This window comes from Tenrec ecaudatus, chromosome X (assembly GCF_050624435.1).
Source record: "Tenrec ecaudatus isolate mTenEca1 chromosome X, mTenEca1.hap1, whole genome shotgun sequence".
Classification (NCBI taxonomy): Eukaryota; Metazoa; Chordata; class Mammalia; order Afrosoricida; family Tenrecidae; genus Tenrec; species Tenrec ecaudatus.
In genome coordinates this window covers 56,846,573-56,860,982 of record NC_134548.1, presented here as the reverse complement: position 1 = coordinate 56,860,982, position 14,410 = coordinate 56,846,573, and the positions used below count along the sequence as shown (strand labels likewise).

Genomic DNA, 14,410 nt, shown 5'->3' with positions numbered 1-14,410 from the left:
TGCCATTGAGTCCGCTCTGATTCCTAGCGCACCTATGTACAATAGAATGAAATGCAGCCTGCTCTGCACTATGCCGCTATACCAATTTGTCTTGTTGAGCCGACCTTCCACTTTACCAAGCATGATATTCAAGGTTGGAAATAACCTAAATTGATAAGTACTTAAAATTTTTATCTTGTTAGAAAACAGTTGCTGTTGTTAGGTGCTCTGGAATTGATTCTCAGTCATAGCGACCTTATGTTTATGAGAACAAAACACCACTCAGTCCTGCACCAACTTCACAATTGTTCTTAGGTTCAAGCCAATCGGTGCAGCCACTGTAAATCCATTTAATGAGGGCCTTCCTCTATTTCGCTGACCCTATATTTTACCAAACATGACGTCCTTCTCCAAGGACCGATTTCGCCTACTACCATGTCCAAGCTACATAAGATGAAGTCCTGTCATCCTGTCCTCTAAGGTGCACCCTGGCTGCAATTCTTCCATTATAGATTTGCTCTTTGGGAAGTCTATGGTGCTTGAAAATGTCATTGCCAGCACCATAATACAAAGGCATCCATGCTTCTTCGGTCTTCCTTATTCGATGTCCAACTTTCACATGCATGTGAGGCCATTGAGAACATGATGGCCTGAGTCAGGCGCACCCTAGTCCCAAAGTGACCGCCTTGATTTTCAACACTGTAAAGAGGTCTTATGCAGCACATTTAGCCAATGCAGTTAGTCGTTTGATCTTGACTTTTGTTTTCATGCACATTGATTGTGGATCAAATCAAGACAAAATCTTTGACAATTTCAATCTTTTTTCCATTTATCACAATGCTACATATTAGTCCAGTTGTGAGGATTTTGGTTTTCTTTACATTGAGTGTCATCTATATTAAAGGCTACAATCCTTGATCTTCATCAGAAAATGCTTCAAGTCATCCTCACGTTCAGCAAGCAAGGGTGTGTATTCTACATATTCCAGGTTATTAATATGCCATCCTCCACTCTTGATGCTACATTCTTCATATAATTCAGCTTCTCTGAATATTTTCTCGGTATACAGATTGAATACATATGGTGACAGGATACAACCCAGGTGGACACCTCTTTAAATTTTACATCATGCAGTAAGGATCCCTTGTTCTCTTTGCAAAACTGCCTCATGGTCCATGTACAGGTTCCACAGGAGCACAATGAAGTGTTCTGGAATTTGTCTAGATTCCCCAGTGTTTCCTATATTTAGATTCTGATTCAGTATATTTGGGATGGAGATGCTCATTCTAAACAGAGGTTGAACCTAAATGAACTGGTTCATTTCTCCTCAAGGCGATCCATAATTTGTTTTGATCCACACAGTCAAATGCCCAAACACAAGTAACCATCTTTCTGGCATTCTCTGCTTTCAGCCAAGATCCATCGGACATTAGCAATGATATATCCCTTGCTCCGTATCCTCTTTTGAATCTGGCCTGAACCTCTGGTAGCTCCTTGCCAAAGTACTGCTGCAACTGTTATTGGATGATCTTCAGCAAAATTTTACTTGCATGTGACATCAATGATGTTATTCTACAATTTGAGCATTCTCCTGGGTCAAAATTTTCTTTGGAATGAGTACAAATGTGAATGTCTTCCGGTCAGTTTGCCAAGTTGGCATAGTGAGAGTTTCCAATAATTCACCAGCTTTTTGAAACAATTCAGTTGTTATTCCATTAATTCCTGGAGCTTTGTTGTTGTTGTTGATGCTTTCAGTGCAGCTTATGCTTCTTCCTTCAGTATCATTGGCTCTTGCTCATGTGCTCTCTCCTGAAATGGTTGAATATGGCTAGTTCTTTTTGGCAAGTGACTGTATTCTTTTCACTGTATTTTGATGCTTCCTACATTGTTCAATGTTTTGCTTGCAGAATGTTTCAATATTGTGACTCAAGGCTTACATTTTTTCTTTATTTTTTTCTGTGGAGTATATGCTAAGAGTATTTTTCCTTCTTAGTTTTCTAACTTTAAATATTTTCACATTTCATTATAATATTTTATGCTGTCTTCTCAAGTTTCCCTTTAAAATTTTGTTAGCTCTTTAACTTCATCATTTCTTCCATTTGGCTTAGTTACTCTACAATTAAGTACAAGTTTCAGCATCTCTTCTAGCATTCACTGTGATCTTTTCTTTATTTCCTGTATGTTTAGTGACCTTTTGCTTTCTTCTTGAAAGATGGTCTTTATGTCATCCCACATTTCATCAGGTCATCTATTAATAATGTTCAATGTATCCACACTGTTCTTGAGTTGTTTATGAAATTCAGATGGGATAAACTCAAGGTTGTATTTTGGTTCTTCTGAAGGTGTTTTAATTTTCTTCATCTTCAACCTGAAATTACATATGATCAATTGATGAGCTGTTCCACAGTTGACCCCGGGTCTGGCTCTAGTCTCTTCCCACAGATGTAGTTAATTAGATTTCTGTGCGTTCCATCTGAAGAAGTCCAAGTCAACATTTATGTTGCAGATATTTGCTTTGAAGGAGTAGTTGATCTTGTAAAATTTTATCATGTGGTCTCCAGCTTCCTCCCTATCCCAAGTCCATATCTTTCAACTACTATTCCTTCCTCTTTGTTTCCAACTTTCTCATTCTAATTACCAATAATTATCAACACATCTTGATTTCATGTTTGATGAATTTCACATGAAAGAGATGTTGGTATTATTCTTCAATTTCTGCATCATTAACTTTAGGGGTTGGTTCATAAATCTGAATAATGGTTGTTTTGACAGGATTTCCTTGTATGCAGATAGATATCATCCTATTACAGACAGCATATTACATCAAGATAGATCTTGAAATGTCTTTTTTTGACAGTGAATGCAATGCCATTCCTCTTGATTGTTTCATTCCTGGCATAGAATCCATATGATTTTCTGAACCAGAATGGTCAATACCAGTCTGTTTCTGTTCACCAACACCTAGAATATTGATCTCTATGTGTTCCATTTAATTGTTAGCAACTTTCAATATTCTAACATTCCTACTTCATACACTGCAAATTCCAATTATTAGTTATGTTCTGAGTGGTTTTTTTTCTCATTTTGCATCATGCCCAATCAGCAAATGAAAGCCCCAAAGGCTTTATTCCCTCTATCATTTTTGTCAAATTTATATTTATAATATCTAACCGTTATACACTGGTAACAGTGCCTGATTTGGTTCTAGTAGCATAGCATCTCCTCAATTATTTAATTCTCAAAACAATTTTGACGTAGGCCCTATTCCTATTTCCTTTTCACAGATGAGGAACTTGAGGAACACAGACCTAAAAAAAATGTGCTCAAGTCACTCTACTATCCCATCATAGAACCAGAATTTTTATTTTCGTCTTTCCCAACCAAACTCACTGTCACTGAGTTGATGGCAATTCATAGTGGCCCTATAGGACAAGGTACAACTGCCACTGATTAGTTTCAGACTGTAACTGATTACTGAAGTAGAAAGCCCTGTCTATCTCCCACAGAGAGACTGGTGGTTTCAAACTGCTGACCTTGTTGTTCTCAACCCAAAGTATCCACTACACCACCAGGGCTCCTTTATTTTAGACTAATAGGCTTCAACATAGGCCTTCTATGTTTTTAATTACTTTTTTATTAAATAGATTTGATCATGTTTACTTTCAATTGACCTTTAAAACTATTATCAGCTGAAAGCATTTACTGAGGATCCTGGATGGGAAGAGTTGAGACAAAGTAAAGAAATCATATGTTACTAAATATTAACAATCTTACCATTACCTTTTTATTGATCATCTGTGTGAAGAGTTGGACAAACACACATGAGAGATGCAAATAGAGTTTGGGAAAAGATACATATATTGATGCAAGTTATTGAATCTGTAGACATTTTGCTTTACTTGCCAAAATTTTGGCCTTCTCAAACTCACCTGTAGCAGATTTTGAGAACTTCTATGCCCCCTTAGACTTCAGGCTGAACCACCCTAGTGTGAAAAGAAGCAGATGACTTATCTCAAGGTTATGGAATTGAAGGTTGATGGACTTTGGTTTATATCTCTTGCTTTGAGGGTGCTCAATGAATGATGCTCCATTTATTTGCTATTTTAATGCTCTTTTTGCTTTCTTATGATATGTATTATTAGTCCAGTAGGCAAAATTCTATGTTTGTGAATGAGTATTATTGAAAGTTTTATCCTATCACCAACCCTCATACTTCCTGTAAATAGTGTCTAGTCACTTAAGAGTTTAATCTGTATAAATCAACAATTCATGCATTGCAGTTTGAAGCTGGCCTATACTTGTATAATTTCCTTTTATCAACAATGTTTTAAATTCTATACCATTGACTAATAAAATTGCCTTATGCCAAGCAAATGTGGCGAAGAAAGCTGATGGTGTCCGACTATCAAAAGAGATAGTGTCTGGGGTCTTAAAGGCTTGAAGGTGAACAAGCGGCCATCTAGCTCAGAATCAACAAAGCCCATATGGAAGAAGCACACCAGCCTGTGCAATCACGAGGTGCCAAAAGGACCAGGTATAAGGCATCATGCAAATATATATATATATATATTTATATATATATACATATATATGCACACACACATACACACACACACACACACACCCCATAGTGAATGAAGGGGGAAGTGCAGAGTGGAGACCCAAAGCCCATTTGTCGGCCACTGGAGATCCCCTTACAGAGGGGTTTAGGCGAAGAGATTGGTCAGTCAGGGTGCGATGTAGTACTGACGAAGAACACAGCTTTCCCCCAGATCCTGGATGCTTCCTCCCCCCAACTACCATGATCAGAATTCTACCTTGCAGGACTGGATAGGGCAGAGGTTGTACACTGGTGCATATGGGGGCTGGAGGCACAGGGAATCCAGGGTGGACAATACCTTCAGGACCAGGGGTGTGAGGGGCGATACTGGGAGAGTAGAGGGTGAGTGGGTTGAAAAGGGGGAACCGATTACAAGGATCCACATGTGACCCCCTCCCTGGGAGACGGACGGCAGAGAAGGGGGGGAAGGGAGACTCCGGATAGGGCAAGATATGACAAAATAACAATCTATAAATTATCAAGGGTTCATGAGGGAGGGTGGATTAGGGAGGGAGGGGAAAAAAAGAGGACCTGATGCAAAGGGTTTAAGTGGAGAGCAAATGCTTTGAAAATGATTAGGGCAAAGAATGTACAGATGTGCTTTACACAATTGATGTATGTATATGTGTGGATTGTGATAAGAGTTATATGAGCCCCTAATAAAATATTTTTAAAAAATTGCCTTATGCCCCAGGTGAATGATTTATAATGTTCTCTATCATAAAGTCATAATGATGTCTCTAAAGTGAATAAGAGATAGGTATGAACCATATATGTAAATGGATTCGGGATTCATATTTAATCCTAGCCCCTAACTAAGAACACTTAGTTCTTAGGAGACAGCCTTGTGTGATGCTTTCCCTAAGGAAGAGATCACTGAAGATAAAGGCGCTATAGCAAAATGTGAGGAAGAAACTACATGGTGTTTGATAAGCATTGCGTGTGCTTTGGATTGCTAACTGAAGTGTCTGCAGTTCAAGTTCAATAGCTTCTCCATGGGATAACGATAAGGCCATCTTCTCCTTCAAAGATTTACGACCTTGACAAGCCTGTATATGAGTGCTATGAGTCAGAGCCAACTCAAAGGCAATGCGTCGGTGGTGCTACGTTTCTTTATTAGTGAACGTTAAAGAAAAGTTAAGAAATTGGTGCTGCATGTGAAGGGGACTCAGGAGACTGAGTCTAGACAAAGGTTTAATATAGTGAGAAAGATGATTCTTAGTGCTCTGTGAGAGTGAGACACAGGGGGTCATAGGATGGAGAAGCGATGGTACCCAGTTATCAGGAAGGATGGCATGTGATCTTAAAGGCTTGTCTTCGTGGTTTCTTTGTAAGGGCAAGTATTGAGCAGTATTCTTATATTAGGGCTACTATTAAGTGCAAGCTCAAAATCCATTCATATGTCTGTGGTTTATGTATGTCTCTGGTTCCCTTTGGAGACATCTTTATCATTTTGTTGGAAACATTATAGATATGTCCATGAGGCAAATGATAATTCTCTTGATATTTTTAGTAATTTAGCCAATGGTATGTAATTTAAAACACTATTTAGAAAAATGAAGTACACATACATGTAGGCGACAGTGTTTTAGATCAAAATATATGGATTTTTGTTATGTATAGATTAAAAACTCAAGTGACTAGATTTTACTTACAAAACACAATGAAAATTGGAGATAGGAAAAACTTTCAACAATGCTCATTACCAGAACTGGAATGATGACTACTAGACTAAGACATGTCATAAAAAGCAAAGAGAGTATGAAATATGATAGCAAATATATGGTAGACTTGAGTTGCCATTTATTTGGCACCTTCAGAACAAGGTTTGTTTTTTTAACAAAGTCCATCTGGTTCTTCTAATAGTTGGGCATTTCAGCCTTAAAACCAAGGGAGTAAGGATTTCAGTTCCTTTAATCTACTACATGTGTGTTTAAAGTAAAGTACAGCTCTATTAGTAGGACTTCCAAATCTGATCCTTCTGGTGTGGCCTATGAAGGATGTTGTGTACCTTCAAGGGACAGAGTCCAAATTTCCAGTTGTCTATAGCACTCAACGTGGGTTACCAAGGGCTGGATAGAAACTTGGCCAAAAGTACCCAATTAGAACAATAATACTGGGCATTTTCTCCAATTGGGGGTCCACCTACATATTGTGAAATGTTTTTTTTTTCACAATGGCAGGATCCCCCACCCAGTTTATCCACCAACCGATGTGTAATCGCATTCTTTGAGGCAGAATTGTCCCAATCCCCACCTCTTAACTTGGAATTCCAGTAAGATTCACAAAGCACCTTTGTAGGAGTGTCTATTGATTTGGGGTTGCCAAAGGACAATGCAATATGGCAGGAACTTATTGGCCTTCTCCCTCTCAACCCACCATGAGGAATTGACCCAGCTGAGGTGAAGCCTCTTCTATTGAAGTGGTCTTTAAGATGTACAAATAAGAGGATGGTTGAAGGTTCATGAACACTAGGCAGGCACCCTACTTCCTTGCTTGAAAGACCAGATTAGATTACATCATCTGAGAGCAGAAGCTTGCCTTTGTCTTGGTGTTTATACTTATAGTAGTAGTGAGATATACAGGTTCTTTTTAATTGACTAATTTCAGTCAGTTTAATGGTTTCAGGTCCATCCATGTCATGAGATGTTTTGTGGTTTCATTACCTTTTTACAGATGCGTAGTATTCCACTGTGTGAATATACTGGAGTTTTTTTTAAATCCTTCTACTGATGGACAGTTGGGGATTTTCCAGCTGTTTGGTATTGTGAATGTGCTCTAGTGAAAATGAGAGAGCATATGTCTGAGTTCCGTCTCTTACTTCATTTGGGTATAGGTTCGGCAGAGGTATTGCTGAGTCTTAAAGGATTTCTATTCCCAATAGTCCTAAGTAGCGCCATATCACTTTCCACAATGGTTGTACATGTTTACAATCCCACCAGCAATGTATAAGTTGCAATCTCTCAACACCCTGCCCCACTTTTTTGACATTGTGTAAGGCAATTTTCCATTCCTATTCATAAAGTTTTCATCACCCAATTTCTCAGAAGTGGACTGCCTAGCTCTTCTTTATAATCTGTTCTTAGTCTTAAAGCTCCAGTGAAACCTGTTCATCATTGGTTACCCTACTGGTATTTGAAATGCTAGTGGCATAGCTTCCAGCATCAAGACAACATGTCAGCCATTATAGTCTGACAAACTGACAGATGAATGGCTACTGAGTATTATAGTAGTATTGGGTATTATATAAATAAGAAATTAAATATATTAAATGTATCCATGTTCTAAAATATTGTGCTATATTACAATGGATATATAGATTTATATTTATATTACAATGGATCTATAGCTTTATGTGTTAGTCCAGGTAGACTAGAGAAATAAGATTCATAGACACTCATATTTGCACATGAAAGAGCTTTATATAAAGAGTAATAGTATATTGAGAAAACATCCCATCCCAGTCCAGATCAAGTCCATAAGTCTGATATTAGCCCATATGTCCAATACCAATCTATAAATACTTCTTCAGACTCATCCAACACATGCAATTGACGCCATGTGCAGGAAGATCACAAGCCAGGGGGTGGAAATTCTTGTGGATCCAGTGACTGTGGAAGTATCTCAGTGCTGGCAGGAGTCTCCACCTGACTCCTCCAGCTCTAGGGCTCCACGTTTCTTGTAAACAGGAATGTCTTACAGGGATTGACCGTGTCCCACCTCCAGTGAGCTATTTATCTCCATCATGCCTGCAAATGAGGTCATCAAGCTGAGACCTGATTGACAGCCCAGACTCCACCCTTTCCTCATATTGACAGATTATGTAACTGCCACAATTTATATTTATCGTTACATATTTAGAAAGATGAGAATTGATAGGATTTTAAAGACGTGTAGAACTCAAATTTGCTTTTCTTTCTAATTTGATTACCATGGGAAAGCTAAATCACGGATTTGTGTATTAGAGTCTGCTCCCCCTTTCTTCCAGTGTTATTCCCAAGTTGTACAGGCCTCCAACTTGTTTCTCTTTCTTTTTTCACTGGAATTTCTTCCTGGGGTTTCAATGCCACACCCTCACTGCTTCTCCTAGCCTACAAGTGAAGAGAAAGAAAAGGATTATTCATGTGGGAAGGTTGATTTGAGGCATCAGGGTAAATTTTACAAATTACTATATTACAAATATATATTATTAATATATATTAATATATTGCAAATAATATATTACTATATTACAAAAGTGTATTTCACCAAAATGACATCGGAGAGATCATCTATTGCTTTTTGTTATCTCTTGTATAAAGAATCATAATGTTTTTAATGTAAAACCCAGTGCCCACAGTTTGCCTCCTGACACATTAGCTTGTTTCGGAGTTTTGGTTTTTTTTTGTTTGTTTTTAGATTTGAATTTTCTTTTCTTTTTATTTTTTTACATTTTATTAGGGGCTCATACAACTCTTATCACAATCCATACATATACATACATCAATTGTATAAAGCACATCCGTACATTCTTTGCCCTAATCATTTTCTTTTCTTTTTTTTTAATCTTTTTATTGGGGCTCATAAGGCTCTTATCACAATCTGTACATACATCAAATGAGCAAAGCACCCTTATACATTCATTGCACTCGTCACTCTCATAATTCACCTTCCACTTGGGTTCCTGGAATCAGCTCGGTTTCCCTTTTTTCCCCCCATCCCCCTCTCTCCCCGATCCCACCCCTGGTCCCTTGATAATTTATAAATAATTATTATATCTTATCTTACACTCCCCGGCGTCTCCCCTTACCCGCCTCCCCCTTGCCAATCTCCCAGAGAGGAGGTTACACATAGATCTCCGAGATCGGTTCTCCCTTTCTACATGCCCTTCCCTCCTGGTGTCTGTTTCGGAGTTTTGAAGCCCATAGTGCTTTCATTTGTGTCTTGGCTTCCAGAAAGATCCGAACAAATTGGAATGTTCAGCTGTAGTAGATATCCCCCAAATTAAAAAAAAATGTTTAGGTAAAACCATCTTTCCTTTTAGTTTCTTTAATCCTTTCTGATAGTTTTATTATCATATGATATAGGAAGGTACTTCAAATCTTTGGGGATATAAGTAGAGCACTGGGTGGGTGGGGCATGTTCATCCTTTTTTTTAGCTTTCCTGAGAAATTGTCAAAAATCTAAAAGAAGTTCCTTTGTCTTCCTTGGGCACAACAGCAGATCTGGTGAGGATATGTATCACTCAGTTTAGTTGGGGTAGAGATAGCTGTGAATGGTCCTTGGTATTTATCTTTTTAGGCACTTTATTCTTTAGCCCAGGGATTGGCAAACTTTTGAGCTGGAAGAGCCAATTCTGTTCCTCACAACAATTCAAGAGCCACAAGTATATTATAAACTAACTAATCCTGAATCATATCAGTATCTGAATCATATATTTAAAATGAAATTATGATAGTATTTTCATTTTCAATTTTATTGCAGAGCCACATGTGCATACTGAATTAGTGAGAGCCACAGTTTGCTGAGCCCAGCTCTAAACCAAACTGGTCCATTTTGAACAGAAATGCAGATGGTTCAAGTGAAAAATAGCACATTTGAGACATGTTAATAAGGATGTTATTGTAACCGGACACCATTCTTAAATACTAGGGAGGCTGAGGTGCCTTATTTAGTTTCAGATTCTAAACCACAGCATTTGCACATCCAATGATAAGCAACCAGGAGCCTAGTTCCAGTCTCATCTCCCTGTAGAGTGGTTGTAAACTGTCATGGCAAGTTTTCAGTTTGGGAATTCAAGGAAATACATCAGCTTCAGCTGGACACCTTGTAACTGTCTGCCAGCATAGGAGGCTTTTCTGTAATATTTGCTTGCATTCAACCTCAAAAGGTGGCATAACCTCAGAGTACAATTGTCTCTACCATCAGGCTAATTTTCTAAAACCCAGCGTTGATAATGCCACTTTTCTGCTAGCCATTGTTTCTTGGTTAGTCTTTCATGTTCACCATCTGATCCATCTTGCTCTTGGGCTAAAATTAAAAATAGCACTTTTGAATTTTGTGTAATTCTGAGCTAAAATAAATAAATGAATAAACAAATGGAAAGTATTTATGTAGATAGCAGGACATTGAAGTATTCTGCCTTTAAGATGCCCATCAAATTCACAGGGATCAATATAGGAAGTGTGTGGGGATTTCCACTGTCTTGCTGTATTTGTTCTATTTTCTTTTTATATTAGATCTCTACCTTAATGCTTAGTAGTAGAGTTGTAGTTGAGAAGACATGTATGTTCAGCATGTCACACAATTTCTGCTGCATGATACACAGTAGACTTCATTTAGCTGCTAGTTTTCATAGTGATAGCAGCCATAGTCATGGTTGTAAGGTGCGAAAACACCTAGCATAAGACTTGGCACATCGTCATTGCTCACCAATCATTGCTAGATTTGGTTAATGAGCTCCATATAAATACTGAAGAATTCTAATAACTGCTTCAGTCTGAAATTGATCAAACATGTATGCAAGATGCATTGATAATTATTGGTGATTGGAATGTGAAAGTTGTAAGCAAAGAGGAAGAATCAGTAGTTGGAAAATGTGGCCTTGTTGACAAAGCAGGAGATTTCATGATAAAATTTTGACAGACCAATGACTTCTTCATTGCAAATATGTTTTTTTTCCCAACATAAATGGTGACTATACAGGTGTTAGCACTGGATGATGAAGATCAAGGATTGCAGCCTTTAGTAAGATCTATAACCCAATGTAAAGAACAGCAAAATCTTCAGAACTTGACCAATAGGTAGCACAATAAATTGCAGTTGTCAAGGATTTTGTCTTGCTTTGATCCATAATCAATGCTCATGGACGTACCAATCAAGAGATCAAATGACACATTGCACTGGGTAGATCTGCTGCTCAAGATCTCTTTCAGGTGTTGAGCAAGGATGATACTTTCAGGATTAAAGTACACCTGACCAATGTCATAGTATTTTCAATTGCCTCATATGCATGTGAAGATTGGACATTGAATAAGGGGGGAAAAAGGAGAATTGATGCATTTTAATTATGGTGCTAGAGAAGAATCTTGAAAGTTCCATGGACTGTCAAAAGAACAAACGAATCTATCTCAGAAGAAGTACAACCAGAATGCTTCATAGAGGCAATAATGGTGAGACTGTCTCACATATATTGGGCATGTTATCAGGAGGGACCAGTCCCTGCAGAAGGACATCGTGCTTGGTAAAATAGACGGGCAGTGAGAAAGAGGAAGGCCCTCAACAAGATGGATTGGCACAGTGGCTGCAACAATGGGCTCAGACATAAGAAAAAATGTGAGGATGCTGCAGAACTGGGTGGTGTTTTGTTTTGTTGTACAGAGTTACTACAACAATACATGTGGAATACCCAGGAATCAAATGGACTATATCTGTGGGAAAAGATGATGGAGAAGCTCAATACCAACAGCCCAAACCAGGCCAGGGGCTGAATATGGAACAGACCATCAGTTGTTCATCTGAAAGTTCAAGTTGAAGCTGCTGAAAATTAAAATAGAATTGCACTCATGGAATCTGTACATGGATGAAAAGGCAGTTGTGTGAAAATGGTTTGAAATCAGGAAATGTGTGCATCAGGATATCTTTTCACCATACTTATCAATCTGCAGACTGAGAAAATAATCAAATAAGCTAAACTATATAGAGATGAACACAGCATTAGGATTGGGGGAAGGTTTATTAACCTGCAATCTGTAGATGCCACAACCTTACTCGCTGAAAGTGAGGATGATGATGAAGATAAAGGGTTGCAGCCTTTGATATGGATTGCAATTCAATGGGTAGAAAACCAACATCCTCACAACCAGATCAATACATAACATCATGTTAAAAGGAAAAAAGATTGAAGTTGTCAAGGATTTAATCTTGCTTGGATCCACCATCGATGTTCAGGAAAGTGGCAATCGAGAATCCAAACTATATATTGCATTGGACAAATCTGCTGTACAAGCCAGTTCAAAGTGTTGAAAAGCAGGGATATAATTTTGAAGGCTAAGGTGCACCTGATCCAAGCCATTGATATTTTCAGTTGCCTTGTATGCATGTGACAGTTGGGCATTGAATAAGGAAGGCTGACATTATGGTTCTGGCAAAGTATACTGAAAATACCACGGACTGCCAAATAATAAACAAATCTGTCTTGGAATAAGTAACATCAAAATGATCCTTCAAAATAAGGATGAGATTGACTCATAGTTTTGATATGTTATTAGGAGATACCATTCCCTAGAAAAGGCTCATAGGGTGTAAAATGGTGTTATAATTTGAAAAGTGTAATCTATGCTATCGAATTATAAATGTGAATATGTGTTTCCATCTATATGATCCACCAAATTTGTGGCTGTATTTGCAACAAAGATAAATATACATGTACAAGTATCCTTTATGAAATTTATACATATTTGGGGGTATGTATCCCTACTCTCCCTCCTACATCAATTCAGTCTGGATGTCTATCCATGCATCTTCCATTTGTACATAACCTTGCATAAGCATTATTGCAAGATTTTATATATAACAGGATTTTTTGCAGTTGAAAACTTGAACTTTTGCACTTCTCCCTTTGTCTTTGCCTCCTCGTTTTTGTTGACCTCCCTCTCATTGTACTTTTTCTTCTCCTTCCCCTAAATAAATCTACTCTCTTTCTAGTAATTTATCTCCCTTCCCTTACCACCAAGAGTAACCATCAAAGAATGTTTCTTTAATAGTGAATACCTTTACTTGACTTTTTGTAACAGTAGTCTCATACAATATTTGTCTTCTGTGATCGAATTTATTTCAATTAGAAACCATTATTCGTTTGTAAAATTGAATATTAATCCATAATGGGTACTATGGTTTGTTTATTCTATTTGTGGGCATTTAGATTGTCTTCATTATTTTTCTATTATGAATGGATCATGGGCATGCTTATTTTTTTGTGCTTCTTATTTCCCTAGGGTATATATTAAGTAAAGGGATTTTGGGTGATTTGGTATTTCTATTTCCCACTTAAAATATCATTTTATTGGGGGCTTGTACACTTCTTATCACAATCCATACATATACATCCATTGTGTCAAGCAGCACATTTGTTGCCATCATCAGTCTCAAAACATTTGCCCTTGATATCAACTCCTCAGTTTCCCCTCTCCCTCCCCGCTCCCTGCTCCCTCATGAACCCTTGAAATTTTATAATTTATTATTATTTTGTCATACCTTACATAGTTCAACATCTCCCTGCACCCACTTTTATGTTGTTCATCCCCCAGGGTGGAGGTTATATGTACATCCTTGTAATCGGTTCCCCCTTTCTACCCCACCTTACCTAGACCCTCCATGTATTGCCACTTTCATCAATGGTTCTGAAGGGATCATCTGTCCTGGACTCCCTGTGTTTTCTAGTTCCTATCTGTACCAATGTACATCCTCTGGACTAGCCAGATTTGTAAGATAGATTTGGGATCATGATAGTGGGGGGGGGGAAGCATTTAAGAACTAGAATAAAGTTGTATGTTTCATCATTGCTACCCTGCACCCTGACTGGCTCATCTCCTCCCTGCAACCCTTCTGTAAGGGGTGTCGAGTTGCCTACAAATGGACTTTGGGTCTCCACTCTGCACTCACCCTCATTTACAATGATATGATTTTTTGTTCTTTGATACCTGATCCCTTCGACACCTCGTGGTCACACAGGCTGGTGTGCGTCTTCCATGTGGACTTTGTTGCTTCTAAGCTAGATGGCCGCTTGTTTATCTTCAAGCCTTTAAGACCCCCGATGCTATATATTTTGATAGCTGGGCACCATCAGTTTTC

The 14,410-nt window shown here is 38.1% G+C and overlaps 1 protein-coding gene across 2 annotated transcripts in view; it reads left to right on the top strand.

Moving 5' to 3' along the window:
* SHROOM4 (shroom family member 4) overlaps positions 1-14,410 on the top strand; it is a 344,627-nt gene that overhangs the window by 40,386 nt on the left and 289,831 nt on the right. The window lies entirely within an intron of this gene.